The sequence below is a fragment of the Pan paniscus genome, chromosome 12 (genome assembly GCF_029289425.2).
Source record: "Pan paniscus chromosome 12, NHGRI_mPanPan1-v2.0_pri, whole genome shotgun sequence".
Taxonomy (NCBI): Eukaryota; Metazoa; Chordata; class Mammalia; order Primates; family Hominidae; genus Pan; species Pan paniscus.
The window spans coordinates 29,497,296-29,513,056 of NC_073261.2; the positions used below are offsets into that span (position 1 = coordinate 29,497,296).

The 15,761-nt window shown below is 51.0% G+C and overlaps 1 protein-coding gene across 8 annotated transcripts in view; it reads left to right on the forward strand.

Annotated features, from left to right (window-relative positions):
• The first annotated feature begins 4,486 nt into the window (after positions 1-4,486).
• CRACDL (CRACD like) overlaps positions 4,487-15,761 on the forward strand; it is a 141,473-nt gene continuing 130,198 nt past the window's right edge. For 4 of the 8 annotated variants that reach the window (XM_034953686.3, XM_034953689.3, XM_034953691.3 and 1 more), the window contains exon 1: positions 4,532-4,775. The gene's annotated coding sequence lies outside the window, so the exon portion shown is untranslated. Of the gene's footprint in view, positions 4,776-15,761 lie in introns of all 8 variants that reach the window. The other 4 variants (XM_057301266.1, XM_034953688.3, XM_055107616.2 and 1 more) reach the window with 4 other exon arrangements.

The following is a 15,761-nucleotide window of genomic DNA, read 5'->3' on the forward strand; positions in this document are numbered from 1 at the left end:
TCACAAGGGAAGATACTTGTGTTATAATGTAGCTGAAAAAAACAGGATACAATCTTGTGTATTTGCCTTAATCTCAACTATGTACAAGCCATCTGAGTTTGCAGGCCAGCTTGAATCCCTTTTTTGGAAAAAGAAAAACTGGAAGAAAAACAATAAAATGCCAACAGTGATTACCTCTGCGGTTGGAATTATTGGTGATCTTTCCTTCTTTCTTATTTTATGTACCATCCTGTTTGTTTTTCAGAGAATGTTTAACCCATTTATGCTGGAGGTTGCAATTTTCTTATGTGAAAAATCAGACCTTGGCCATGACCTTCAGCAGGAGGATGTAAATAACTCCCACAAGCTTAGCATTCCAATAATGGAACACTAGGCATTAATGGGCTCAGAGTAGTAAGGCCCAAGTGTGGGTGGAGACTGTATTTTTGTGGTTTAGGTCTGCATGGTTCTGTGAATTTCCTTGGCAGCACAAAAGGGCTTGTGTAGGAAGAGAGGAGGCTGGTGTATGGTTGGGGTTTCAACCAGGAAGGTGTTGGCGGGGGGCGGGGGGGACCAAGGGATGAGGGCACTGGGGGTGCTGCTAAGAGAGCAGTCAAGGGATGACTATGAGGCCCAGGGCTAGGCAGGGTGGAGGCTGGAGAGAGATGACTAGTGAGAAATGAGCAGTTGGAGCAGAAGGTCCTTGGGTGGGGGAGGAGCAGAAGTTTAGGAAACAACGGGATCAAGACTAGGGTGGAAAAAAATTGGGAAGAGAGAGTGGGTGCAGTCTCATGCATTTGAGATACAGCAGTTTCAGGGTCATGATAGGCCATGGTGAAAGTTCATTGATTAATAAATATTGATCCAGCAGCTATTGTAAACCAGCACTGTGCTAGGTGCTAGACACAGATACAGACCCTGCCCTCCTGGAGGTTGTGCTCTGGTGAGGGACTCCAGTATGGAATAAAAAATAAACCACTCCAAAGTGTAATATGTTCTCTAAAGAAGAGGAGTAGGAGGGAAATACAGGTCAGGAAAAAAAGACCAAAGGAAGTATCATTGAAGCTAAGACCTGAAAAATTAGTGGGAGTCAGCCAGGTGAAGGGTGGGGGCAGCTGGGGCTAAGCCCTCAGGGCAGGAAGAAGCTTGGGGTGTTCACAGAACTGGAAGAAAGCCAGTGTGGCTGGAGTGGAGGGAGCAGAGGGTGGTACTGAATCAGGAAGCCCAAGAGATGTGGTCCTCTTAAGGAGTCTGGGTTTCACCCTAACTGCAGGGAAGCCAGGGAAGGGTTTTGAAACAGGGAAAGGACAGGGTCCAATCCCTATTGCTGGAGAAGGATCAGAGGGATGGTGGCTAAGATCTGGGTATTGCTGGACAGCCGCCTGCAGAGAGCCCCTCAGGAGTAGGGTCCCTGTGGCCTCTGGCAGTGAGGCAGCTCAATTCGACCTCTGCCACCACGGCTCACCTGGGCAATGGGCCTGTTGAGATATTGTTTCTTCCTAATTGGTTCCTGGCTGGCCCTTGACTCCAATCCTCTCCCCAGGTAGGGATGTCTGTGCCTATGGGGCCTGTATTTTCTGAACCTAAGTGAAGACAAGCAGATTGAGTGTCTGTGAAGACCCAAAAGCAGAACCCTGGGATGAACACTGTCCTGAAAATTGTCCCTGCTACCATCCTGGGTTAGAAAGCACACTGCCTTTGACTTCACCGTCTTCACCCCATTAATTACCAGCCTCTGGTTTGACTAAGTGAAGATTCAGGACTGATGACTAGCAATGATGATGATGGTGTTGGGAATAACTGAGTGAAGAAGCAAATGTAAATATTTTAAAGTGTAAATATCAAAAGTGTAAATACTCTTGCTTTCTGAGATCCCAAAAGATGCCTTTCTCTTAGTGTGGGAAGGGTTGATATTCCTTTCTTTTCTAAACTAAAAAATATTTTCAGTTTGCAGAGGTAGACATCATTTTCAGAAAGGCAGCTTTGCCCAGCCTTAAGTGCAGATTAGGGGTTCAAACCCTGGCTCTGCCACTTACTATCTGCATGCCCTTGGGCATGGTACTTGCCCTTCTCATGCTGAGTCTCCTCGTCTACCACATGGAGATAATAGCAGCATCTCGGTTGCAAAATCAGGGTAATGGCAGGTCTTAGCTCAGAGGGTCTGCTGGCAGGTGGATAATTTAAATGAGTGACTATTTGTAAATGGCTTAGATCAGTGCCTGGTTATTTGATAAAAGCATGTTCCCAGTGAGGTGCAATATATTTAGAAGTAGCATGGTCTTCTTTCTTTTGGCTTGTCAATGAGGTTCTCCTTCTCTGAAAGGGATGTGTTCAGGGGTAGCTGAGAGACTTTCTGGAGCCTCAAAAAACAACCAACCCCATGCTCTTGGCTTTCTGGTTGTCCATGCAGGCTGCAAGAAACACTATGTGGGGTCTATGTTTCTTTTGCACCTTTGACAAATCCTTACTTGAACGTTTTAGTCTTTTCTTAACCTGGCTTCAAGGCTTGATCCAAAAGGCATTAAGGAGGGGAAGAGCCTCCTTGACTGCCAGCCACTTGGCAGGGCCCTGGGAACCAGAGCTCTCACAGGAAGGTGAAAGTCCCAGGGGTAGGGGAGGGGCACAGTTTCTTTCCACATTTTTAAAGCATGAAGGTGCTTGCTCTACCAGGCTCCAGATAATTTTCCATTTTCCCAACCTATTCACAAAATTCCCCACCAGTTTCTATTTTGAGTGTTGACACCATGTTCTCGGCCTTAACTAATCACCAGGAACCTCGGTTTTTGTCTTCTGAAAACCTCCAGGAACTTCAAAAGCCACCCACAGAATACAAATAAAGCCAGAGGTTTAAGATATTCTGGAAACGAAATTCTTAGGTAGAAAGGCAGTTTATGGAGTCCATAAATATTTAGTAGTTACAGCGGCAAAAACTAACATGATTTTGAAGAGCAAGGAGCAGAGGCTCAAGGTGGGAGAGGAGAGAGGGGAGTATAGTTTTTGCAGTTGTTCAGTTTAGTTTGAGGATTTTGAAAAAAACAAACACACAGACACCCAACAAACTCGTTGTCTCTGATTGTCATGAGTCACCCATTCATTGTGAATGCAGGTTATTAATTTGGGGGGGTTATAAGGCTGAATCACTATTTTTGTTCTTTTCATACAGGGAACTTAAAGCACTTAACCATCAAAAGAGGCTTTTACGTGAATAGCTTGTGCCCAAGGGATAACATTAAAAATTCAAAAAGGAAACTTCGTTTGATATGCCCAAGTAAATGGGAAACTGTCTTGGGCCTCGTTTCGCTCGATTCTTCTATCTGGGATTTTGAGCCCGTTGAAAGCCACAGGTGGAGAGAGCTCAGCTCCTTCCGGGGTCGAGGCCCTCTCGGCCTCCGACAGCCGAGCAGCTCGGCTTTTCCAGGCCTCCAGTGTGCGCGGCGCTAGCCGTCGGACCCAGCGTCCCGCGGAGTAGCGCGGATTCCGCGTGATCCCCTCCAAACAATGCGGACCTCGCCGCTCATTCTGGCGTCCGGTGACACCCGAGACTCCCCGTCTGACGTTAGTATCATCTCTTCCAGCCTGGGTTGAAGGCGTCCCCTGAGGACTCGTCGCGGCCTGGGCTCCCTGCTGGGACGCGACTCCCTCGCCTCTCGCCTGCCTGGCCCTGGGCGTGCACCGCCGGTGAAGAGGCCGGGACGGGGTCGCCGGGCTGTGCCATCCGCAGACCAAAGCCGCGGCTCGGGCTCCGGAGGAGATTCGCTGGGCGACCACCCAAGGCAGCTCCTTCCGTGCGCGGTCTCCCTAAATGGACCAGCCCTGTCTTTACAAGAAAAAGGATTTTAAAAAAAGAAGAAAGAAAGAAAATAAAGAAAGGCGAGCGCAGCTGAGACGGCATCAGCTGCCTTTCTTCCCACACTCGCCGGTGTCACACCCATGAATCACCTCCAGACGGGGCGGCAGCTTCCCTAATTAGCCTGGAGACGCTCAGGACCCACAGGGTTATAAAACAACAACAATAACAAACTTTTACTTTTATTCAAATGCACACTTCCTTCCCTCGGCGCCCACGCCCGCCGCAGGCCACTGACTTCGAGGGCGGATCCGGAGGTCACCTGGAGTCCCGGGTCCCTCTCACCGACGCGCGCGGGTGCCCTGGGCCAGTCCCGGACTGACTTGCCGCCACCTCCGGGTCTCCGGTGCCCCCCGGCCCTCCCGGAGCCCCGACAGCGCCGCTGCGCGGACAGGCCGAGGCGGGTCGAGAGCGGCGCGGGCTTGGGAGGGAGCGCTGGGCAGCCGGGCCCGCACCCCGATTGCCCTCCCCGCACCCCGATCGCCCTCCCGCCTCCCGCGGGGCGTCCAAGGCCCAGGCCGACGCCTGCACCCCCGCCCCAAGGTCTCGGCCCCACTCCGCCGGGCCAGCTGCGGAGGCGGCGTTGGGAGCTGTGCGCCGCGGGGGAGGTGCGCGCGGCGGCCGGCGAGGGGAGCTGAGCGGCGTCCGCCCCCGCCGAGCCGAGCGGAGCCGAGCGAAGCCGGCGCGCCTGCAGCTGGGAGCTGGGAGCTGGGAGCGCGCCGGGCGCAGGGCCGGGCCGGCCGCGGGAGGGTAGTGTCAGCGCCCGCGTCCAGCTCTTCGGCCGCAGACCCGGGCTGTCTGGAGGCCGCGCGGCCACCTGCTGCGTCGCCCCGGCTTTGGGCTGGGGCCAGACGCGCACCGCGGCGGGAGCAGCCCCGGCTCGCCGCACCCCGCGGAAGGTGCCCTTCTCTGCGCGTCTCGCCGAGCCCGGGCCACGCTCCTGTGCCAGGTACCCCGAGGGGTTTGAAATCGCGTGGCCCAAGGCAGGCGTGGGTCGAAGACGGGGTGGGCGCGGGGGCACCGGGCGGAGGTGGGGCGGGCCGGGGCTAGGGGGTCGAGGGCAGAGGCCGTAAAGCCAGGGGCCCCTCGGACCCGGAGAGGCGCCAGCCCCGCCGCCGAAGCCCTGGGCAGCTCCTGCGGCCGAGGGGGAGCCGGAAGCGCTCGTGCAAGTGCCCAAAGTTTCCCTTTGCTCACTTTGCTGGACCCAACTTTCCACTGTGAGGCAAAACCAGCAGTTTACGCGCCAGGAAAATGAAAGAGGAGGGAGAGAAGGTCCTGCTCGGTTGAAATTGCTAGCATACGAGGTCTTTATGCCCACTGTCTCCACACGCCGTTGCAGAGGAAAGGAGTGGACACATTCACGAACTGCCTTATGCTTTAGATGATGGTTTATTTAACAGGTTTTAGGCTTTGATTACACGCCACCCGGGAGGGATTCTGGAGTTGATCTAAGAAGTGTTCACATTTTTAATCAACATATATTTGTTGAACGGAAGCTTCATCATAGGCAAAGATTTGGTATGAAGTTCACATGTGATCAGAGCATAATAGTCACTTGCTTTTGAAATGCAAGTCAGAAGCAGTGCGGCTGTGTGAATTTGACTCCGTGTAGGTGCAAACCGCCTGCAGGCATCAGGTCCTGTTGACAGTTTTGAGCCAGGAAATCCAAGTGGAAGACAGGCAGCTGTGTTACCCTTTTAGAGCCAGCTCACACCTTCCCAAACTGGTCTTAAAGTATCCTACTAGGTTATTGGAGCCTGCAGGCTTCCTTCATTTGCATATACCATAGACTAGAATCTGTGTAGACCCCTGGTATTTTCCCTGGAGCTCGGTCCCACGGGCGCACGCCTGGAATGATGGAGCACTGTGGTCATCCTAAGAACCTATTGAGGTTATAAAATTGTGAGGAGAAAGATATCTAGAGACAGTGTCGTGTGGTGACATCAGTCGTCCCTGCTTTGGAGCTGGTGGAGAAGGTTGAGCTGGGCTGGTTTCTGGGCTCTGCCCCCATGCTGTGCCATCTTGGAGTCTGAGGCAAGAGGAAAAATCAGGAACACTGATCCTGTCTTTATTTAAAAATGTGAGATTTTGTACATTAGGGATTTTTGTATTTGTTTTGATGTTTTAAAATATTGTAATAAGGCATTTATCTGACTGCATTTTTGGTACCCCCTTAAATTTTGTGCCTGTAGTGAGTACCTGACTTGCCTGAGTCTGATTCTGGACCTCCTCCGCGAGTCAAGTTCTTACTCTCTAAGCATCTGTTTCCTCGCTTATAAAATAAAGTGTACCATCCGTGGATGCTGCGCAGCTCAGCTGCTGCATAGATCCGTCATGTGGGGCTCACTAACGGGTGGCTGTCCTGCTGAGATCACTGCTCTGCTTGGCCCTCTTAGGCTAGTTAAGATGAATCTTGGCTGGGTGCAATGGCTCACACTTGTAATTCCAGCACTTTGGGAGGCCGAGGCAGGTGGATTGCCTGAGGTCAGGAGTTCGTGACCAGTCTGGCCAACGTGGTGAAGCCCTGACTCTACTAAAAATACAAAACAAAAATAGCCAGGTGTGGCACCTGTAATCCCAGCTACTCGGGAGGCCGAGGCAGGGGAATTGCTTGAACCAGGGAGGTAGAGGTTGCAGTGAGCTGAGATGGCACCACTGCACTCCAGCCTGGGCAGCAGAGTGAGACTCAGTCTCAAAAAAAAAAAAAAAAAAAAAAGATGAATCTTGACCAATCTCAGTGCACCATTCAGGGAAATGAGAGCAGTGATAGTGCTATGGTTTGAATGTTTGTGTCCCCCCAAAAATTCATATGTGGATTCCTAATCCTCAAGGTGATGGTATTAAGAGATGAGGCCTTTGGGAAGTGATAGGTCATGAATGGGCTTGGTGCCCTTATAAAAGAAGCGCAAGGAGCTTGCTCGTCCCTTCCACCATGTGAGGACACTGTGAGGAGGCGCCTTCTATGAGGAATGGGCCCCCACCAGACACCCAACCTGCCAGTGCCTTGATCTTGGACTTCCAGCCTCCGGAACTGCAAGGAATAAATGTCTGTTGTCTATGAGCTGCCCGGTTTATGGTATTTTGTTATAGCAGCTGAAATGGACTCAGCTGGCCAGCCCTCAGGGATGCTCTTGGTTAAATGAGAGAATAGATGTGAAGGTACCAGGCCTCCAGGAGGGCAGGTTTTCTGTGATGTCCTGGTGAGCCTGGATTTGACTTAGCTACCTTGCAGCCACTGGCTCTTCCCCTGCAGGCTGGCCCCGTGCCTTGTCATGCAGTTGCTTGTTGTGCACATAAATACTGCTTGTGTTGCAGGTGGACTCTCTGGGTGGAAACCTGCCCAGGGTTTATTGTGGAAGGGTGCAAAATTTTGTGTAAGTGAGCTTGATTTTGCTGTCCCTAGTGAAGTCCCTTGGTTCCCTTTTTGGTATACTCAATTCCCAGTGCATGGTTCTGTTTTTCTAGAGCCTAATTCAATGGTATTATTTCAGTCACTATTTAGCTTAAAGGTAGCTTCGTCCCTGGAGGGAGTCAGTCTCTCAGTCTCTCCACGTTACTCCTCGGGGACCCCTTTTCGCTACAAGTCACCCCTGGGCACCAGGAGAGGGTTGTAGTCCCATCAGAGCTTGAGGGGAGTGGCCCTGACTGGTCATCTGGTCCTCTTGCGGTGCCCCAGTGAGTCCCTTTACCCTCCACACGGAGCCTCCGGCTCACATTTCCATCATTGTCCAGCTGGTGTCCCCAGGGTGAGCCACAGCGGGGACCTGGCTCTTCCATTGGCCCAGAGGTCCCCATGCTCTGACGTCTCTTCTGGGCCCCTATTGGGCACCTGGGAGCCCACCCAGGTTGTGGGGAACCATGCTAGGCCTCCATTTCTACTGTTCTGAGCTCGGCCTTCCCTGAGTTCCCACAGGAAGCAGGACAAGAACGTCCCCTCAGCCCCACCCCTGCTCCTCCAGGGGGGGTGCACAGCGGTAGGTGCTCAGTGCCTGGGTTCATGTCCCAGACCCAGAAGGCATTTTTCTATCTGTGGGGCAGGGCTGTTTCTTAGGTTCTGTCTTCTGTCCTCTGTGCATCATGGCTTTGGGGAGAGCTCTAGGCTCCAGCTTCCAGGCTTTGCCCTTGATACATAAAAGGAAGTTTAAAATATCTCTGTATTCACCACTGTCCTGGGTAAAGTGTGCTAGGCCTTTTTATTACCTGAAAAAGACTGGGAGAGCCGTCGGGGCTGCTGGAGACTTCAGTCAGGGCTGGGAGAAGGCAAGGAAGGAGTAGCTGGCAGCGGTGTTGCGGGGATTGAATGGCTTTCTGCGTACACAGCCCGGCCCACTGTCATGGGGATGGGCATCTTCCAAACCACCGTTCCTATTTATGCTGTTGCTGCCTCATCATCAGAGCAACCCCCCATGTGCTTGGCACTCACTACAAGCCGGAAAGGTCCGAGTCATAATTGCTGCTTCTGGTGAATAAGATGAGCCCTTGTCAAGCCTGTACCTGCAAGCCTGAGCCCTGGATTTAGTTCACACTCAGTTCACACTGGATTTGGAAGCGGAGGTAATCAGGGGAAGCTTCTTGGAGGAGGTGGAACTTAAAGTAACAACTTGGCCACATGGATGTGAGATGCAAGAGAACTGCCTTTGAAAGGGAGACAGGCCGGCCCAGCCTGGTGTTCACAGGCCCACCTGTGGCTTGATGCTGGCTGGTGTCCCGCCAATCTCTTCCGTTGTCTAGATACCTGCAAACACCGGTACTGCTGGTGTCACCTGTGGGTAGGACAACACAGACAGCCAGCGTTCAAAATCCTTCTGTTTTCCCCAAACTGAACGGAAATCAGGAGAATTCTCATCAAATAGTGCTCTTTCTAGATCTCTGTGTCTGGAAAATAACTTCAAAACTTTAGGTCAGATTAAGAGTCCTTAAGACACATTTATGATTTTGACAAATTACCTTGAAGATATTTGTATTGCTTTTAAGGGGGTCTAACCCATAATCCTGAGCCAAGTGGATAATGAACTAGAGATGCTGTTTCTGTCGGTGCCCAGTGAATTTAGCAGTGAAATGTTGGGAAATGATAAGACAGGCATGTGATGTAACAGGGCACCTCCTTAGCAGCGTCAGCCACCAGCTTTTCCCAGGCTCAGATACCATTCTGGAGGAGACTGCTGGTAGGAAGGATTCTCAGACATTTTTCTTATGATCTGGGTATCTGTGAAAGGAAATTATGGAAGTTCGTTTTGAAAAGTGCAGATGGAAAGGTATTTATTTGCTCAGGCCTTCTCCTGGCTGTGGTGTGGGGGGCTGGTTTTTAACTATGTGTGTAGCTGAAGAACTTCCAGAAATATTTGCCTTAACCTCTGAGGTCCATACACCAGTCTCTCCATGGTTTCTTCCCTCAAATTCTCATGTCTGTGGGAAGCACCAGAACCATTAGCTGCGGGGTGTGCAGTTTCCAAGAAACTACTCTCGGAAACACTGCCCCATATGTGGGAGGAGAAAATGTCAGAGAGGTTGCCTTCTTTTTAAAGCAGTTGGTCCAGTCAAGGTCAGGGGAGTCAGGCTCTAGTGTCTTTTTTTTTTTTTTTTTTTGAGATGGAGTCTTGCTCTGTCGCCCAGGCTGGAGTGCAGTGGCGCGATCTCTGCTCACTGCAACCTCTGCCTCCTGGGTTCAAGGGATTCTCTTGCCTCAGCCTCCTGAGTAGCTGGGATTACAGGTGCCTGTCACCACACCTGGCAAATTTTTGTATTTTTAGTAGAGACGAGGTTTCTCCATGTTAGCCAGGCTGGTCTCGATCTCCTGACCTCAAGTGATCCACCCACCATGGCCTCCCGAAGTGCTGGGATTACAGGCGTGAGCCACCATGCCCAGCCCAGGCTCTGGTTTCTGCTGTGCCACTTAGAAGTCCTGCAACCTCAGTCACCCCTTAGATGGGGTGGGGGGGGTGGTAGACACACACACACACACACACACACACACACACACACACACACACGAGCATTACATGAGGTGCTGTATGACAAACATAGAAAATGCTCCATAAATTATTTATAGGTATTACTCTCTTATTGTCTTTCTTGTAAGACGGTTAAAGGGCATTTGTTATAACTACCAGTTAGGACCCCCACTAATAATGTTCCCTAAAGCAATAAAGGGTCCTTCCATAACTGAGATCTGATGGCATTTAAGGAAAATGAGCATAACTGCCATACACAGTGCTCCTGAGCACAGCTGCTGGTGGAAGCTGTCATGTGGGGAACAACCTTGATGCAATTTAGAACACACAGGGAGAAGCGAGGGGACGGAAGAGGGGTAGGTGACACAGGACAGGGGTGGGACGGAGATGGGGTAGGTGATATAGGTAGGATAGGGTGGGGTCAGAGATGCAGTAGGGGACACAGGACAGAGGGTAGGGATGGGGATGGAGTAGGAGACACAGGACAGAGGGTGGGGACAGGGATGGGGTAGGGGACACGGTACAGAGGGTGGGGATGGGGATGGGGTAGGGGACACGGTACAGAGGGTGGGGACGGGGATGGGGTAGGGGACACGGTACAGAGGGTGGGGACGGAGATGGGGTAGGGGACACGGTACAGAGGGTGGGGACAGAGATGGGGTAGGGGACACAGGACAGAGGGTGGGGACGGGGATGGAGTAGGGGACACAGGACAGAGGGTGGGGACGGGGATGGGGTAGAGGACACAGGACAGAGGGTGGGGACGGGGATGGGGTAGGGGACACGGTACAGAGGGTGGGGACGGGGATGGGGTAGGGGACACGGTACAGAGGGTGGGGATGGGGATGGGGTAGGGGACACGGTACAGAGGGTGGGGACGGGGATGGGGTAGGGGACACGGTACAGAGGGTGGGGATGGGGATGGGGTAGGGGACACGGTACAGAGGGTGGGGACAGAGATGTGGTAGCTGGAAAGCATCTGTGTGTCCCGTCTTGCTCTGCAGCATCCGCCTTCCCCACTAATGTGTGAGGAGAAGGACCTGACTTGAAGTGCTTGCATGGGGGCCACGGATGGGAGGTGCCCTGGGCCAAGACATACGCCCCGTCGTGTTGGAGAGACACAGGGATGGTTCTGCCCTGCCACGTCTGGGCTCACTAGTGAGTGTGTTGAACAGCCTTGGATTCAGAGGACCAGCATTGGGTCACCAGTGGGGAAGCAAATTTTGAGGGAATATCAGGTTCCTCTGGGTAACTGGTCCCGTGCATACAAATGTATTGTGGTATCGAGCACCTTTTCCATGTCGAATGTATCATGAGTCTTTGCTGCCCAGCTGCCTTGGGTCCATGTGGCGCTTCATGAATACTAGGTGTCTTAGGGCTCATATCTCCTCCTCTGTTTGATATACACCTGCTCTACTTCCTATTTATCTCTACTTGACATATCCTATGAGATTCACCCATTGCGTTTGTTTTTTTCTTCAGAATTGACTGTTCCCAAACAATTTGACAAATGCCCCTTATCGAAGACACTAAACCCGTCCCTGAGAATGGGTTTTGAGATTGGGCATATTTTTGTGAAGCCATCATCCCATCCAGATGGGGGAACCTGCCGTGCCTGGGGCATTCTGGGACCAGGTGTGGGTCTGTAGAGGTTCGCGAAGCTTTGCTTACACTCACTTCAGGTCCACAGACACTGAACTGTGTGCTCAGGGATGGTTTCTTCCCCTGGCTCCTCAGGCCAGAGACATGACCAGGGAGGCGGCTCACCCGTCCCATTGTAGATGCTGCTTGGAGTCTGGGGCATACTGGGCTGCTCTCTGAGCTCTTGATCTGATTACAACTCTGCGACTACACACAAGGTCTGCACCAGACAGGTAAGGGAGTAGGTGCGGTGGGCACAGGGGCCACACCAGGTCCAAGGACATCGACCCAGACCGTGGCTCTTGGGTTCTCTCCCTTCTGTGCAGGCGGCATGGGAAATACCGCAAGCACTCTGAAGCCCCATCTCCACTCTTTGCCTGCTTTCTAACCTGGGTTTAACACCTCCCTCCTGGCTCCGGAGTTTCTATGATCTTGCTTTAATACCTTAATTATTGACCTTTGTTCCCCAAGGAGGGGTATTAAGAACTTTTTTGTGGATCTTTTCTGCACGGAAGATTTGTGACTTTGAATCTGCAGCACTAGCTTGGCCAGTGGAGGTGAGGAGGGAGAAGAAATGGGGTGTTTTCAGGGGTCAGACCCACTCCCTTGAAGGTCTGAGTCAAATGGCCACACCTCTCCATGGGGCTGGGTGATTCGGTCTCTGAGCTGTGATCATTTCTACGGGAACCGAATTCCATGTAGTTTTGGATGGTTGCTGGATGTCAGCTACAAGCTCCATTGGAAATCACATTCTGAAATTATCATGTGTTAGTGCTTCCAGTATGCTCTCTGGTTGAAAATGGCATTTTTATAGACAAATACAAGCATTTTGAAGGTTTGAGTCACTCGCTTTGTGAGGCTTGGCCAGTGTTATCTTGTTTTATTCACAGCCTTTGTGAGCCAAAACAGGTCTTTGAGTTGAGGTGTGCTGGTGCGAGGGGCTTCTCTGGTACCACATTCTAGAACAGAAATGACTGAGTGAATTTTGTGGGCCTGCGTCAGCCTCTCGAGTAGCTGGACCCTCGGTAGGGGAGGAAGCCCTATAGACCGGACATGGCCAGGCCAGCCAGCAGGGAGGGCCCAGCAATTAGCACGAAGAAGGCTGGTCAGCTCTCTGGGGCTCCGAACAGACTAGAGATTTCCCTCACGTCAGTCAGGCTGCTCTTTGGCCACAGTGTTACACGGCTTGAGGCTGGGTGCTGCAGTAACTGTCTCTACCATCAAGCCTGGGGGCGGAACAGGAGCGGATCTCTTAAAACATTTGGGGCAGAGCCTTCCGAACTTCTGTCTGTGCTATACTGACTATACATACATACGTATATGCGCTAACATACATATTTACCCCAAAGAGGTAATGTCTGTATTGTTTTGTGAGCTGCCTTATTTTTTTAAATTTTTTTAAATTTTTTTTTTTTGAGAGTCTTGCTTTGTCTCCCAGGCTGGAATGCAGTGGCGCCATTTCTGATCACTGCAACCTCCACCTCCCGGGTTCAAGAGATTCTTCTGCGTCAGCCTCTCGAGTAGCTGGGATTACAGGCACGCACCACCATGACTGGCTAATTTTTTTTTTTGTATTTTTAGCAGAGACAGGGTTTCACCATGTTGGCCAGGCTGGTCTTGAACTCCTGACCTCAAGTGATCCACCTGTCTCAGCCTCTCAAAGTGCTGGGATTACAGGCATGAGCCACCGCACCTGGCCATGAGCTACCTTTTCAAAATGAATGGTACAAGTTGAGCCTCTTTTCCACACTACTAGATTATTAGATATTCTTCGTTTGCATCCATTCTCAGGGCTGCAAGAAATTCCATTGTAGGGATAGGTTCCAGTCCGCGAGCCTTCTCTGGGATGGATGTTTAATTAAGTCATTTTCAACCATTTGCCAGTTAGTTAACATGACAATAGACATCCTTGTCCACTTGTCATTTAAAATTGTGATGTTTTGTGCATCATGGGTTTTTGTATTTTTTGCGCTTTTGTCTGATCAGTGCCTTTGCGTACCGTCTCCTAAGTAGATTTCCTGTGTATATACCAGACTCCTTCTTTGATATGTCCTGCCTGAAATAATTTTTTCACACCAAGTTTTTTTTTTTTTTTCCCAAGAGATGAGTCTTTACCAAGATTTCCTGAATCTTGGTTGGCAGCATCTGTGTTACTCAGAATTCACTCTCATTCGCTGAGGCAGAAGAGGATTTAGTGCAGGGAATTCAGGACCCACAGAATTGTTGCAAGCTTGGGCCTTGGCCGCATGCGCTGGAACCACCGCAGAGTGACGCTGCAGAGCTGGCCCGCCGGTAACTGCTGCCTCCAGCATGGCCACGGAGTCATTGGTGGCTCCAGGCCACACACCTCCCACCGTCCACCCGCACCAGGGAGAGTCCCACCGGCTGCTCTGCATTAGTGGAGCCGTGGAGGAAGCTCTGTGACCTCCATCTCCGTCCACAGGGGAAACCAGATACGTCCATAGTGGGGCCTCTTGACGTGAGCCCTGAAGCCTCCCTCCCTGCTGTCTCCTGGAAGTCAGATTGGACACTTCCCAGCCTGACTTTCAAAGCAGGTGGAGAAATGAGGGGAAGCCACACGCAAATAGTTCCTGCAGATTTACCTTGCATACAAACCAAGTACTTAGAAACGAATCCCTGGAGACCCGCCCTAGCTGAGAGGGTGGGTGGGTTGCGAGGGGCTGTCTGGTGAGTCTATCTGGACATTGGAGAATCTTCGCTCTCTCTGCCCCTTTCCCGGCCGTGTTGAGTCAATGCCGAGCAACCCTTCGCTGCAGGCGTGGGAAGGAGGCAGGAATTAACCCACTGCTAAGTTAATAGCCAATGTTTTTTCATGAGTCATAATTGATTCGCATTCAGTTTATGAACAACATTTCTCTTTGCCTCTTCAAACAGGCCTTTGTGCATACTTACTGTGAATTCAGGTGTCTGTAGAGTTCCAAGCTGCCCCTCTGAGTGGATCATTGTATTTTCTGTGTTCAGAGAGAACATTGCTGAGGAAGGGTTCCAGGAGACACATTGTCTTTAGCAACCCCAAGTGCAGCTGTGGGCCTGCGAGCGTTGGAGACCATGGGGGCAGCTACTTGCTTCATGGTGCACGCTCTTGGGAGCCGGCAGTAAATGTCACCCCTTCAGAGATGGACTGTTCAAAATGGCCTGGTGCTCCCCACCCTGCAAGCTCCCAAGAGGATGGTGGGAAGGGATAGAAAGAAGGCGCCCAGCCCCCTCTAAGTTGAGGTGGAGTGGACAGCCTTCCCCATTCTAATCCTGGGAGGGTACAGTGGCTTATGCTTCTAGCCCATCCAGGAATTAGGCCTGTCCGGGGAACCCATATTTTCTTTAAAAAGAGAAAATCATACTGATTTCACATGTACCAAATGAGTCACCTTAGGTTTCTATGGCACCTTCCCTTTGTGAATTAAAAATAGGATATGATTTATATGTAACAGCTGGTTTTCTTCAATTTTGAGGGGTAAGTGTTGATTGTGCATTATGAAGTAAATTGTAATAATTATTTTACCAGCTACAGCGGTTTTTCTTTCAATTCTTCTAATCATATAAAATGAGATCTTAAAAATTGTAAAAAAAATAGTTATTTTTTGTAGCATATAAATACTGGATAATCCAGGCTGCCTAATGCATAACCTCTCCCTCCTGCCCACCCCATATTGTGATTTAAAATAATTAATAAAGTGTGTGTGTGTGCATGTGTGTGCATGTGTGTGCACACGCATGTGTGTGTTTAGAAGAGAAGTCCATTCCAGCTCAGAGATTTGGTGCTGTATTCCACCTGTCGAGCATCGCTCCCCGCCTTTTGGGTAACTTCACCTTTTTCATCTTATTTAATCCTTGTAGTCACCCTGTGTATTTTATAAGTAAGAAGACCCAGGCTTAGCAAAGTGAAGTCACTTTGGCAGGATTGCATAGCTGGTGAGCGAGAGCTGTGAGCCCACCTTTATCCCACTTCCCTCACGAGGTGCACTCCCCGTGTATGCAGCGTTTGTTCCTCTGGGTGAACCCTGATGCCTTTGCCCCTCTGCCTGTGCGTGCTGTGTGGTTGTCGGTTTCAGTACTGTTGTGGCTATTCAGCTGACACACAGGGGCTGCCATGATTGCTTCACCTCTCACTGTTTTTATCCCCACTTTACAGAAGAGCAAACTGAGGCACAGACAAGTTATGCAGGGATTTGAACCCAGGGTCCTTTCCTTGTCACCTTGTTTTTAACCTGTCTCAAGCCGAGAACTTGGAAACAGTGTCAGGAAGTGTCCTGGTAACCCACCCAGGGTTTCACTTAATGCAAGTGAACACTCTTGGGCAAGTTCCTCCCCCCAAGTGTGCACAG